The sequence below is a fragment of the Conger conger genome, chromosome 10 (genome assembly GCF_963514075.1).
Source record: "Conger conger chromosome 10, fConCon1.1, whole genome shotgun sequence".
Taxonomy (NCBI): domain Eukaryota; kingdom Metazoa; phylum Chordata; class Actinopteri; order Anguilliformes; family Congridae; genus Conger; species Conger conger.
In genome coordinates, this window is record NC_083769.1 from 27,461,919 (window position 1) to 27,477,397 (window position 15,479).

Genomic DNA, 15,479 nt, shown 5'->3' on the forward strand with positions numbered 1-15,479 from the left:
CTTTCAAAACGGTTTTTGCAGGATCTCTCCAAGTGTGATTTTACATGCTGCGGCGATACTGCCCTGGTGGCTTTCTTCCAGGAATGTTGCATGCTAGTTGATGTTCATAGTCATTCACATGAGGGAAATCCCCCATTTTCAAATAAAATCACCAATGATAACATTCCCAAGTTGGCTGCTGTTAAAAGGTATTTTATACTGGCAGTAGTTTCGCATTACATTTAAGTGTAATCACTGTAGTACATTGAAATCTCACTGTATCAGTTTTGGCTTAAGTTCTCAACTCATAGTATTTTGTCTTACGTTTTCGAAATTGTTACTTCTCTCATTGATTTAAGTGTTGCATCTCTTTTTTTAATAGAACATATACTACTAGTTAGTGCAATTGTTGCGCTCCTGTATTAGGCTACAATGTGAATGTTCATAATTGTGTGTAAAAATGTGTCCTATTCTACCTTCACAAGATTGTTAAAGGTCTCCTGAGAATTACAGTAGCAGATAATGGATATCACGTTTGTGTTACATAATGTCTGAGGTAATACTGTGGAAAATGGAATGTGTGCATCAACCACCAAGCATCTCAATGCAATTAGAATTTACCTGCTATTACCAGTGTACTTTAAACTAATCCAAACAAATGACACAGCGAAGCTGCATCAAGTATGGAAGTATGCAAGGAGGAAATCAATTCTTTGAGGAATGCAACATTTTATTAGTTTAGAACATTGTTATTTCTGGGTATATTTTGTACTAAAAATGAATAACTTAGCCTTTATACGTATATGATATATATTTTTTAATGCAAGAAGAACATTGCACATTTTACACTCAGTGAGCACTTTATTAGGTATTTATTAGACCTATTTCTTATGCTGCTGTAGCCTATCCATTTGGAGGTTTGATGTGCTGTGTGACCATGTCTGCATGCTTTTCTGCATTGTGTTGCTGCCACATGATTGTTGATTAAATACTTGCATTTACACGCTGGTGTACAGGTCTGCCTAATAAGGCTTTAGCCAGAAGACTGCAGGTGCCAAATCAACCAATGGGGGTCCCTGTAGATAAATAAGATCCTGACCTACTGGATGGTGCTACCACAAATGATTTGTTGACCTTCTGGGCTAGCTATTACAGCCAGCACTTGTGTGGTTAAGATTCCATCTTGAATTGTAAGGTCCATTCAAGCTCTAGAACAGTGTCTTAACAGAATGAGCCAGCAACCTCTTTTATTTAACAGCTCTAGGAAGAAAACAGGCTTGTCACACATACTGTATGTTTACATAGCAATTGATTTTATCTGCTCAGTATTGGCGTGGTTATTTCTGCTTGGAGGAATCTATAATTGTCAGTTGAGCACTCTTGGGGACTGGGTCATGGGTTCTAACCTCACTTGTCTCAGTACCCTCCCTGATGAGTGAAACAATATCATATCTTATCTCTGCCCAACAAACAGCTTCAACACAACCCCACTTTGTGGCAGATCCAAGCACTGCAGTCTGGGAGTTAGCAGGTGTAGGGATAGTTTTCACCCAGAGGAATATCTCTGGAGAAATGAGTACTGAAGGGAAGAGACCAGGAAAGCTACTGTAACTTTGATGCAACATTACAGCTGGAAAGGGATGATACTGCACAATACAAATATGAAACAAAAGTGACATAAAATTCCCAAATAACAAAAATGACTAGATTTGTGGTCTTACTCTGCTGAATATTGAATATTACACAAACGCTAAATGCTCCCCAATTCAGCATTAATGATGGAAGTCAGAGACAAGAAGTCTTCTGTGCATTTAACTGCTTGTGGTAGAAGCTGACATTATATGTATTGAGTTTACAACATGAAGCGAAGACACCATAAAAGTTGGGCAAGCTCATATCTTTAATTTGGTTGTATTTCCTCTATCAGCACGATAGCAACAGGCATCTGCATCTGCATACAGTACTGTATTTTCTGCTTACGCATGTACACTCCCTGACCTGTACATCAGCTTGTTAATACAAATATTTAATCAGCTGATCATGTGGCAGCAACTAAATGCATGAAAACATACAAACATGGTCAAGTGGTTCAGCTGTTTTTCAGCCCAAATGTCAGAATGGGGATGAAATGTGATCTAACCACACATTACGACAGTGGTATGCAGAAGAACATGAACACACAATGCGTAAAATCTCTTAAGTGGGTAGGCTACAGCAGCAGAATACCAATAAAGCTAAAAAAATAAGTCAAATAAATAGCCAATAAAGTGCTCACTGAGTGTATATTTCTTAGGAACTTGCTTGCTTCAAGTTTGCCTGCACAGATTGATCAGATCTGATCACATACAGTACATTTAAAATCAGGGTTCACCAACATGATTCTGAAACTTGGACTGAGCTGAAAATCTGTCATTTATATATTTATTTTTGTCTATCTGTAAGTGTGTGTAAGTATGTTGAGACGGGTGCGTGGGGGTTGGACCCAAAATGCACGACTCAGAAACAATAGTAAAATAAAGTCCCGTTAGGGCTTTATTCGGGATGAGTCCCAGGAGCGTAGTCAACACAAGCAAAGTCCATACACGAAGATCCAGCCAAACAAATACAAAACAAACAAAAAGCACGGTGCCGAGGGAAGAGGCAATCTCGTAGTCGGTAGGCGTGCAGGGAGGTCCGGTAGCAGGAGAGCTGTCAGCGGGGCAGATGAACAGGCGGACGGCAGGCAGAGGCGTAGTCGTGGGCGAAGCGGGAGTCGAAACCATGAAACAATCAGCGGGGCAAAAGTACAAAAACGGTAGGCGGGGACGTAGTCAAGAAACAAACGAAGGTCACAAAACAGAAATCAATAATCAATAGTCGATGACGGGCTTGGATCGTAACGTGTAATCAAAACAGTAAATGCTCAAGAGTTGCGTGGAAAACAGAGGCAGACAATTTCGCAGTGAACAGTTGCGCGACTGGGCTATAAATGCAGGTGTAGACAGGTGTAGACAATTAGTTAGAGCGTAGCAAGGAAATGGAAAACAGGTGCGATGGATGACAAGTTTAACAAGGAGATTAGTAATCGTTAGTAATAAACCTATCCTGCCCTAGCATTAGTAAATTAGTAAATGACATGCACGAGAAACGTAAGGTAACATGAACACATGATTAGTTTGTTAGTCTCTACCCAATCCTGATCTAGCGTTAGTAGTTTTAGTAAATAGACAAATAGAAACAATTAGGAAGTGAATGACAGAAGGAGAGAGAGAGAAAAGGCGGAACGCAAGGTTTGCGGAAAAACATGTAAAAGTGTATGCATAAACCGTGACCAGTTAACGTAACAATAAACATAAATCAAAACATGACACAACGCGAAACTAAGACGATAACCACTAAACATAACCAGGAATATAATCGTACGAAAACATAACTAGACATGACAAGAAAATAAATCGTAACGAGACATAACTAAACATGACAAGAAAATAAATCGTAACGAAACATAACTAAACAACAAGACGAACCTAGACAACATAATACATGATAAGACACTACGTGACTAAGACAACATAAATAAACATAAATCAACATAAAACATGGCGAGACAGACCTGAAACGTGACATATGTGCTTGTGTGTGTATATGTGTTTGTCTGTGTGTATGATATATTTTCTTCAATACATGGAAAATAAAACCAAATAATGTTTTGAATATTTAATGCATAATGGTTCTCAATATTTTAAAAACATTATTAATTGATCATCCGATCAATGGTTTCATTGTGACACATACTGTAAATGGTGAATTCATTTAATGGTTTTTTAGGGAAAAACAAGAGCCAATCTATTTAAGCCACTGGCTGTACACAAATGCATATCAGAGAGTACACATCTAGCAAGTGTAGTGTTAAGAGAGTACAGATCTAGGTAGTGTATGTTCAGAGAGTACAGATCCAGCTAGTGTAATGTTCAGAGAGTACAGATCCAGGTAGTGTAGTGTTCAGAGAGTACAGATCTAGGTAGCGTAGTGTTCAGAAAGTACAGATCTAGGTAGTGTAATGTTCAGAGAATATAGATCGAGGCAGTGTAGTGTTCAGAGAGTACAGATCTAGGTAGTGTAATGTTCAGAGAGTACAGATCCAGGTAGTGTAGTGTTCAGAGAGTACAGATCCAGGTAGTGTAGTGTTCAGAGAGTACAGATCCAGGTAGTGTAGTGTTCAGAGAGTACAGATCCAGGTAGTGTAGTGTTCAGAGAGTACAGATCCAGGTAGTGTAGTGTTCAGAGAGCACAGATCCAGGTAGTGTAGTGTTTAGAGAGTACAGATCTAGCTAATGTAGTGTTTAGAGAGTACAGATCCAGCTAGTGTAGTGTTCAGAGAGTGAGTACACAAACAGAGGACAGCTGTAGAAAATTAAATCTCCAACTGGAGCTTCAGTAAGAGGTCAGTGACCCAGCATAAGGACCCTTTGTTTCTATGTTTCTGCGCGACACGTATCTTTTCATATCCTGGACTGAAGCTTGCTGCAGACCTAACCCTGTTACATTCAAGGGATGTCTGCATGAAGGAAAATTGGGTGAAGTAATATGGTATATAAATGCATCTCTACACGAAACGCTTATAAATTGCTTCCTTGTGCATCCCTTTGAAAATAAAAATGCAGGATAAAATAAAACTCTAATATAAAACACAAGACCATTCCCGAAGCCCAAAATAAATGGATTCCTTTGGCATCTAGAAGAATATAATTTGACATATTCTGTTGCCTTGCTCTTTTTTGGTATTATTTGCTGTTGTGAGTTTTCATTACCGCAACTCTTTTTGAGGCTCCAATTCTGTTACTTAGTGAGAATTGATTATGAGAATTATGATTTTAAACTTACTATCTGATGAAAATGATCTTGTCCCACCATTGCCTGCTCTAGATGAGTCACAAGCAATTTTTGAGATTGAAAAGTAATTAGCTGTTTTGCTATTTATCTAGACTGCAGTCCGTAAGTATTTGGACAGTGACTGTATAAGAAGGGCTGCCATTCTTAGAGGGTTCATGGGATATGGATGTAAATACCCACAAATGAAAGAAGTCTCTGCTCAAACCTCATATGCATTGTTTTCAAATATAATGTGCTGCCGTACAAAGCCAAAAGGCACAAATTGTGTCACTGTACAAAACAATTACAGACTACACTGTATGTGTCCATGGCTATTGTGTCATATAATGCTTTCTCTTTGACTGACAGACCTACAATTTGGTAGAACGCTTTTGCTTAAAATCATCTCAGTGACTGTATGTGGAAATACACTTGTTCTTCCATGCCCCAGGGGAAGTCTAATACAGTCAGCTAACATGAGTTAAGCTGAGGTTACAGGGCTTCCTAAAAGTATGAGACCATAGCTCTTTTAGATCAACTGTGCCAAACAGCCAATTAAACCTTTTTGAAACCAGGACAGTTGAAAAATTAAAAGCAGTGCTCAATTACCTTATTACTATTTGGAACATTTTAAGATGACTAGAGTAAAATTACTGTTTTTGTTGCTTTGCCCTTTGAATTGCTGCATATTATGCATTATAGCAATCTTCAGGAATGTGAGTACTGAATTACAGCTGATCACTAGTGGGGTAATTGCTAATGTGTTGCCTATTCATCTGTAATGAAAGATATATTTTGCTGGTCATCCAAATAAAGTGAAATCAGTCATCCATAAATCAGCTTCAGTTAATCAATATTTAATCTGATGTTGAGAAACAAATAGTTGGTCATAGACCTAATTATGTGTTTGTGTTTGTCTGTCAGTCAAGCAAGGTTCAACGAATATTTGTATCTCCGTCTCTTTATTTTGATCTTTTGCTCTTTCTGTGTCTGTGCCAGCACGAGGCAGCGGATGAGAAAGTTCAGGGTAGTCTGGCAGCAAGGGTTTTGTCAAAGGGCTTAGAAGAAGAAAGAGGGCAATCTCAACTATCAACTCCTATTCCACTTTAGCCTAGCCATACAAGAGGCCGAGAAGTACCATGTAAGCCTACTGTTCCTCTCTGAGAAAAGCCAGTGAAAATATTCACTTTGAAGACCCTGCGCATGTGCGATGGTGAACAACTATGAGATAAATAGCTTTTTTCTCAGTGTTAACGCCATATTTCGCCCAGGTAAACCGTCCATTTCGTACCTAACAATCTAGGCTATCCAACAACTCATGCATACCCATTAAGGACTCAGAAAGTATGGATCAACAGCTCATTATAAGAAACTTTCCCATAGGGACCCATTGTAAAAACAGCGCTGAGGTCTGCATAAGCAGACTTAAGTGCGGGGCAATTTAGCCTCTCGGTTGGCCATCTCTCCATTGTTGCTCTCTGGTTTTGTCACATCTTGGTCCGATGATTGCTCCGTGTCAACAAAATAAATAAATGAATAAATGAAGGAGCATGGCCTTCTGGTACTTGTGACTGGGCATCCATCATACGATCAACAGCTGTCAGTCTGATGCTAATGAGCTGGCCCAGGAAAGAGATGGGGATAAATATTTGATGAGGAAGTGGAGCTATGAAGCATATTTAGTGACTAAGGGGAATTCGGAGTCAGGTAAAGTGTACGTGAAGGAAGCACTGAGCCCCTGTTTATTGTGATTACCTTTAACAATTCAATTAGCTTCAGAAAATGTTTTATAAGTAAATGGCTAATGAATGCCGAATAAATCTAAAACAAGGCGAATACATCTCTATCATCTCAACACTGTATGCCATGCTAATATGATAAAAACACAGCAGCTGCATTGAGAATACATTTAATTGAAACAAAATTAGCAGTATGTGATTCCTGTGGTAGGCTTATGGCATGACTCAATATGATATCATTCAGGTTTAATAAACCCTCTGTGTGTGGCTATGTTTATTCAGCGCTCTGAGTGCTGTGTCCCTGCTGAGGTTAATTAAATCTTTGTCATAATTTAATCATTTTTCTGACTGGCTGGTCAATTACAGGTGTCCCCGTGCCAATGACGTTTTTCAGTGTGGCACTCTGATTAAAAAATGCAGGCCATTCGGAGAAAAAGTACCAAGTCATAAGACTCTTGACATCAATGACATGAACGTGCGCGGCAGGGATATCCTGTGCGAGTGTGATTCAGCATCCTGCTCCAGGAAATGAATCCCAGACCAACAGTGAGCAGTGCTGTGAAGTCATCAGAAAAGAAAACTTCTGGAAAGCTAGGGCTTCGAATCACGAAACACCCGCCTACACAGGCTAGTTTATTAAACTTGTTATAAAGACAAGGAGAACTGCTGCTGGGGGAATTAGCATACGGCTGAAATGCTCATCAACCCTTTGGAAGGACCGGTGTCAAGGCAGTGCATCATGTAGTGGGCTGCAATTCATCCTTGATGAGTATTATAGCTATGGAGCCTACAGCCAGAGGTGAAAAATGTATCATTCCGTATCATTGAATGCCTTACATATCCCTCAAACGCCCACAAAATATATTTAATTAATTGCAAGTAACATTTGAGATATTGATTTGCACATTGATTTCAGCAATCAATGTTTTGTTCTTATTGAATAGTGGGCATGTGGGATGCATGTTTGAATGCACCCATAACTCATGGCATTATCCTATTATTGGCACCATAAGCTTAGGCATGCTCAGGTTTGTATTGTGAAGGCAAATTAAGTTAAATTGTGATCATTCAGAATCAGGATCATGTCGGCATGGTGCTGGCTGTGGCCAGATGCCCTGTGGCAAGGTGTATAATTGGACACAGGGTTTAGTTGGGAACTGATCTTCCACCCTACCACTTTGTTCAATACCACCTCCTCTGGTCATTTGGGTGCCTGCAGTCTGCCTGCACAAGCTGAGCCAGACCAGCCCACTCCCCAGTATCACTGCAGCTGATTGGTTGCAAGGCTTAGAGCAGTATCTGGCTGGGGTGTGCCATAGGGGGATGTGTCCCACACTATTTCGGCCCCTCCAATAATCCATGAATTCCTGAGTCATATTTCCTTGTTTTGGGATTGCAGCTGGTCATGTCCCCCACTGGGAAATACTCTGGTCTTAAGATCTCAGTGGAATGGCCACCATAGAACATAGTAGTTCCTCAGAGTCTATAAATGCCATGGTGATTTAATTCTCAGAGCAGGCAAACACTGGGTTGCTCACTCACAAATTGACAGGAAGGTTGCGTTGATGGGGGGGGGGGGGGGGGGGGGGATCTTCAATTAGGACTGAACATTCCAAATTGGGGGGAAATAATAAATTTAATTAAAAATTGTTTTAAAATAAAATATGGCAATGCCTGTCAGTGCAGTCCTTTGTATGGAGCTGTGGAGTTCTCAACATCAAAGGTATCGTTACCATCATTATTCTAGCCCTGAGGACACATACAGTATACATTATATGGAATTATGGTTCATAAAAGAACCAGGAGGGGATGCCGAATATAAAGGCACTTGGTTTTGCAAATATTTCAAGAAACAGCCCACCATGTAAGATGAATCATAGCACATGAATAACATTTTCATTTGGAAGTGCCAAATGCGAATATAACTACTTCAGAAACAAGATCTCATTAGGTGCACTTATGTTTTCATCCACAGCCTGACCATTCACCTGTACATTTCCCTGGCCCTCTGGATTCCATTACACCCTGTAAAGACCCACTGTCCCTTTTATTTGACCTGCTCCCAGTTCACACCGCATACTGAACAGAGCCAACATGGCTCCTCTCCTAGCCCACTCTCTCCCACTCTACAGTTGAATATGAATGAACCTCCATGGAAGAATCATGGCTGCAGGCAGGAATATTACCATATAGGAAAGCAGCTTTCCATTCCAGGGATGTGATTGAAAATGCTCAGACAGTTTAACACCTTGTGAGGAAGCCCCCCTTTTCTGACCACTCCTTTTCAAGCCCCCACAGCCCTGTTTGAAGGGTTTAGGAGGGCTGGAGGCTCGGCCTACTTGCATTATGAGGGCCATCTGGTAGAACAGGAAAAGGATAGAGACCGGAGTACTGTGAAAAAATATAATCTCCCAACCCCAAGTATAAAGAGAAGAGACATCGTTTGGTAGGAATGCAGGACGCGGTAAACAGAATCTCCCTCTTAAATGTAGGGAGAAGAAGTCTTCATTAGTGAACATTACTCTTAAGGACTCACTGAAGGAGCATTTAATGAGTTACCAGTATCGTACAGGATGTTTTATGTCCACTTTGTCCCTTTCATGTGGGTAAGTGATACAGTAAATAGTGGCTTGCCACTATTGGGATTTAATGCCATTCATTTAATGACATTCTCTCAAACATACTGCAAGCATTGCCAATATAAAGACCTGTTTTCCTCACCATTTGATTATCTGAGAAACTCCCTGGTGCATTGAAACCTGTATTCTGTATTCCAATGCATCATCATACAGTATATGTATGTATTTTAAGATTGCAAGCATATATTGTATATATACACACATTAAGATATACTGTATGCCATTTAGAAATTGGCTGTAAGGTTGGGGGTGCTTTTATAAAATGTTAATGGGACAATCTGATATGTGTTTCTTTTTATTGATACAACCAGCACCACCTTATTGAGAATGTGTGAAGTGTGTATTTTTTTCTGGCTTCATTTGCAGGCAGGACTCTCTAGCTAAATATGTTATTATTTTAATGATGCAACGGCTCATGTGAGCATGTTTAATGTAGATGCGAGCATTCCGGATGCATTAGGTCCATTACCCACATCCTGAGCATATGGAATGCTCAGGAGGAGTTTAAAGAGAGGGGATTCGCTACTTGTAGACGGAGGGCTGTAACAGCCCTGCCAAGGCTGCTGCAGCCTGTAAGGGTTGAGTGCATGTGTCAGAAGCTTCAAAGCGTCTCCAGGCGAACTGCCTTCTCTTTTTGAACTTTCTTTTCAGCAGGGATGATGGTGGGGAGATACGGAAGGGGAAAGGGAGGGAAAGAGAGAGAAGGGAGAGATTGAGAGGGGGAGAGAGGAGAGAGAGTGAGAGGGAAAAGAGAGTGGGGGGGGGGGGGTTGTCAGCTGTACAGCAGTGTGGTGGCAGGGCCTGATTGGGGTAAATTCAATGATAAGAAAGTGCCTTCGCTGCTATGTTACAATGAGAATGCTTCAGCCAAGAGGTACTACTTCAGTTGAATGGATGCCGCATAATGTAGCCTGTTTCACGGCCATATAAATATGTATTACCATAAGTGGGGTGCTTGAATTTGTTGGGTGTTGGGAGGAAAATGTCTTTTCAATGAGCAATGGTTTGTGGTTTTTCTTGATAGACCTTGGATTTTTGAAAATTTTTACCAATGTGTTCTTGAAAAGTTACAACAGATTCTTTAGACAAACCAAATACACTGTTTGGCTTTCATATAATTTAAAGTTTTGTATTTACACATTACATAGGGAATGCCACAAAGATAACTGAAATGTGTATTTCCCTGTTAAAAAATTAGTTCAGATATTTCTCCTTTGGTTTAATGAACATTAAATCCAAAAGGAAAAGTGACTATAGTGTTTTGAACTTTCCATTCATTCAGTATTTGCTGTAAAATATCAACATAATTAACTAATTTTTTAAAACTCAATTTAGTTTCTTTTTCAAGATTGCACCATAATATTATACAATATACTGTACCATTTAGAGTGTGTTTTCAAACAAATGCTTATTGTGATATGTTTGTAATTAAAGCTTATTTAAATACTGAATGGCTTCTTGTCTACTAATAGCTACTTAAAGATATTCAGCCATTGCCTCTCATTCACTGTTGTGAATCAATTGAGTGGAATAAATACGGAGATGTATAAATAAACTCATTTCATGCCTTTCCCTGTGACTTTGTGGATATGAGAATCACAGTCGGGTTATTAGGATATGCCATCATATATTTGCCTTCTTCAGTGAGAGACACTTAGTCATTCACTTGCCATAGTTGCAGACAAATGGAAATTGCTGTAATCTACCCTCTTTCAAAGAGGCCCGATTCAGCAATCACTTATCTTCTTCATTTGGTCTCTTATCCTGCTTTTTGCTTTGGAGTGACATGACTTTTGACTGAGCCCTCTTTTTCACTGCACAAAACAAGAACTCATGATTCACAGAAAAAAGTGAACATTAAATATAAACGTGGCACACTTTTCAATGTTTAAAACGATTTTAGAAAAAGTGGAAATACACATCTCACACTGGTACTACATCTTGGATCTATTTAAAATCAACAGGCTCCAATTGTACACTTTAAATTTATATTCAAAGAGGCAATATAATGAAAATGAAACAATGGTAATTTCTTGCATGCAATAAAAGACATGTTTTAGTGCATTTTAATGAACAGTGCTGGAAACAGTGTTGGGTGAGCTGTCAGAAGCAGACTGCAGCCCTGCTCATGTCTCCTCACTGATGCTGTGTCTTCCGCTGAGAACCGTTCCCAGCTTGCCCTATGTATCCTGGTAACACCTTTCCTTTCAGTTTCTCTGTCACACACATCTTTGACACACATAGGCTACATTCATTATGACGTTAACATCCTACAGTTTTTTTTGCAGTTGTTAGCAGTTGTGTAGGCTGTTTATACATATACTAGTCTTTTCAAGCTGCTTTTTTCAGAAAGCCTTTATTATTCAAAAATAATAATGTTTACATGAGACTTCACTCACTGCTTGTTGAATACTAATTATGAACTTTTGAAATAACAGTTAAAAACGAGCGCCTAAATTAATGCAAGGCTGAAATAATGCAAATATAATGCCATTAGCCAGTAGTCGGGGACTACAAACACACATAGCTGTAGGGGGAGAGAGATTGCGCACAAATCTGCCAGCTTAGTTATTTTCTGGGAGGGAGACTAGTAGTTTCTTACTTGGCAGCTAGTAGCTACCAGGTAGCTAGCAACAAGCTAGTAGCTAGCTTGTGTTCTTTTTCTGCCAGGGCAATGTTCCCACAACACCTGCAGTACCTGCCGTTTCTACAGCTACCATTAATGTTGCTCTGATGGATGCAGTTATACATACATATCACTTGAAAAATCTAGGTTAATGTTGTTTGTAAAGTTCAAATTTAAAATTAGTGTTCATTTTGAATAAACATGGAAACAGCTTAAGATGCAGAAAGAGAGAGAGAGAGAGAGAGAGAGAGAGAGAGAGAGAGAGAGAGCACAACACCACAGAAAAGGTGATAGGGGAGTCTCAGATAAGTTGAAAAAAGGATGAAATAAGTGTGTGATTGTTAACAGGATGATAGCATTTCTTAAATCAAGTACCTGCCCTTGTTTACTTATAATTAAAGGGCTGCTTTAGCTGATATGTATTTATGTTATAAATTGGTTGATTTTGTACATTTATGTGTCCAATAGTTCACACCAATAGGAATGCATATAAGAGCACCTCTCTCTCCGATATGCAAGGTTTCTATGGCAACAGAGGTTGGCGACGAGAACACTCCTATGCAGGGATTTAGTGTGCTTTAATGAAACGGACGCACCTGCCAGGATGTGGCTGTTTTGTCTTTTTTTAATGGACATATCTGCTGTAATATGCTAATGTATGTTTGTGGCAATCTGCAGGAACCATACAATTCATATTCTAAGGGATCCCTGGGTGAAGCATGAGTAAATGAGAACATCACTGCACTAACACTCTAAATTGCACTTGTCATCAATTCTGAGTAGAGCGTCTTGGCCCAGTTGTAAAGGAAAGATTCTCACTCTGCTGGGTGCTAATAGATGTTTTTCCTAACCTGTATGAATGTACTCTCTTTCAGTGCCTCACCTGCTCTGCCTTTGGTGTCCTCTCTGGGTTATTTGTGTACTTCAGGTGTGTCTATTTTGGGCCTCTGGAGCATTACCTGCTCGGATTTAAGCCACTTACTAGCCATTGTAATAATGTAAAAATAATAATGCATTTAAAATAAAGAATTGAGGCAAAGAGAAATGGGCAGCAAACTGAACTATCACACCTCAATTTCGCACTTTCGTCTTCTTTGTTTGCATGCAAGATGTAGGCATGGTTACTATTATTATTATAACCACGATTATTATTATAATTGTTGTTGTGATTATTATTATTACTATTATTGTTATTGTCATTATTATTATTATTATTATTATTATTATTATTATTATTATTATTATTGGCACGGATGGTGCAGTGGGTAGCACTGCCACCTCACAGCAAGGAGGTCCTGGGTTCGAATCCCCGTCGGCCAGGGCCTCTCTGTGCGGAGTTTGCATGTTCTCCCCGTGTCTGCGTGGGTTTCCTCCGGGTACTCCGGTTTCCTCCCACAGTCCAAAGACATGCAGGTTAGGCTGATTGGAGAGTCTAAATTGCCCGTAGGTATGAGTGTGTGAGTGAATGGTGTGTGTGCCCTGCGATGGACTGGCGACCTGTCCAGGGTGTATTCCTGCCTTTCGCCCAATGTATGCTGGGATAGGCTCCAGCCCCCCTGCGACCCTGTTCAGGATAAGCGGGTTCAGATAATGGATGGATGGATTATTATTATTATTAGTTGTAGTAGTAGTAGTATTTATTTTTATAATCACCTGGTCATGCAATTAGGCATTACCCCTTATGGTCAGTTAATTGTAATAACTAAAAAAGAAATACTATAAATTAAATTAGAGATGCAAGGGACTGTCACTGATATTTCTTAGTCTGGTTAAAATTGCACCAATGTGCAATGCAATGATGTCTTTATTGAATAACAGTGTGCATGTGTGTGTGTGTGTGTGTGTGTGTGTGTTTGTCTGTGTACATTAGTGTAACCATGAGTGCCCTTAAGCACATAACATATCCCCTATACTTGAAATAAATAACAATAAATCAATTAAGAAATTACACACTTCATGCAATAAATTCCTTAGGAGATTATTTTATTCTATCTTTTCATCTATTTCTCAGTCATTCTTGCAGGATTGGAAAGACTTTAGGAACACACAGCTGAAAACACTAATGTACACAAACTGTTTATCAAAGATAAATAAAAGGGAGTCACGTCCAGCACTGTCGAATATAGCCATAAAAGATAATAAAGCTAATTCCCTGCCATAAATACATTGAATTGTAATGATCTTCACAGAAATGTGCATTTCAAGCAATGATACATTTTGCACACACAGACACACACACATCGAGCAGGCACGCATGCATGCATGTGCACCCTGATTGTATAAAACAGCCAATTTATAAGGGTACAGAGTGAGAAAATAATAATGTGTTTTTCCCACATGGGAATCCCTGTGATGCTCTTGGAGTCAGGTAGGTGAGCATATTGCCTGAGTTTTTATTGCAATGAGATTGGGGCCATTGGAAAGATGTGACCTGAAAGTGTCTTTGACATCCTTTTGGGGATAATTTGGACTGTGTTTTCTAAGGCCAGAGGGGAGGAGAGAGAGAAAGAGACAGCATCTCTCTTGGGCTGCCAGGAGAACAGCCAACAGCTCTAAACATTTTCTGAAAAAGCTCACACATACGGAGATAACTATTCCATGCTGTTTAGGAATATGGTATCAGACGTGGGGAACTGGGGAAATTAGATTTTAAGCGAGACATGCACAATCCTGTATATCTCAGTGTTTGCAAATCTGCAATTTGTAAAATAAATCAAAGCTTCATTAAATATAATTCCTGAGGAGATTCTTCTGTTCTGCTTCCGCTTCCTATTTCTTTAATTTTTTGTTGCAGGATTATAAATGTATTTGTTGCCTACAGTATACTAAGAAACACTAATGTACTGTATACCGAACACTGATGGAACAGAGAATTGATGAATAATGTAACTTGCTCTGAATTTTTAAATGTGGAAAGTGTATATGCTGTCAGGCTATAAACATGGTATATACTGTGGCAATAATCCCTGGTCAAATTTATTACACAATTCTATGTAGATTAGTGCAGTAGCTATTGTAAGATATTGAACTGTAAGCAGATGGGTAAATCATATCACAATTACAATTAGTAGTTATTTTTCATCAAGATTGGAGCTGTGCCTTTTTTTCTTACACTCTGTATTCTTCTGAATCAAAGATCAGAATTTGTCTGTAAAATTCTTTGTAAATGACATGTAAATTATTATTTTCCCCAATAAAACATTGTCAGTCAACATTCCATGAGCAGAAGATGTTTAATGTATATACCATTTGAATTCTAACATGTCTGTATACTGTATAATATAAAAGAAAGATTTAACCATTATAACAGCCAGAAGCACACAACGTCCATAAAAGGGCAACTGTTTAGGTGCTGTGAGAGAATGTAAAATAAGTAGTGGCCAGTAGTTAAATATCTCCATCACACAACATTTGTTTTTTTTCCTCTCCAGGTCTTGAGAACCAAATAAAAAAATGCCAGTGTTGTCAGAAGAAGATTAAAACAATGATGGCAAAGCATTAAGTTTTTACGCCTCTGCAGTGCTGTAACTCAAAGGCCCCACGACTGTGCCCTGAGAGAGAAGAGCTCAGTCCCTCCCACGCCATCCCTCCCCCCCCCCCCCGTGCAGTCCACCCGCCGACACCATGACCGTGAAGATCCGGCTC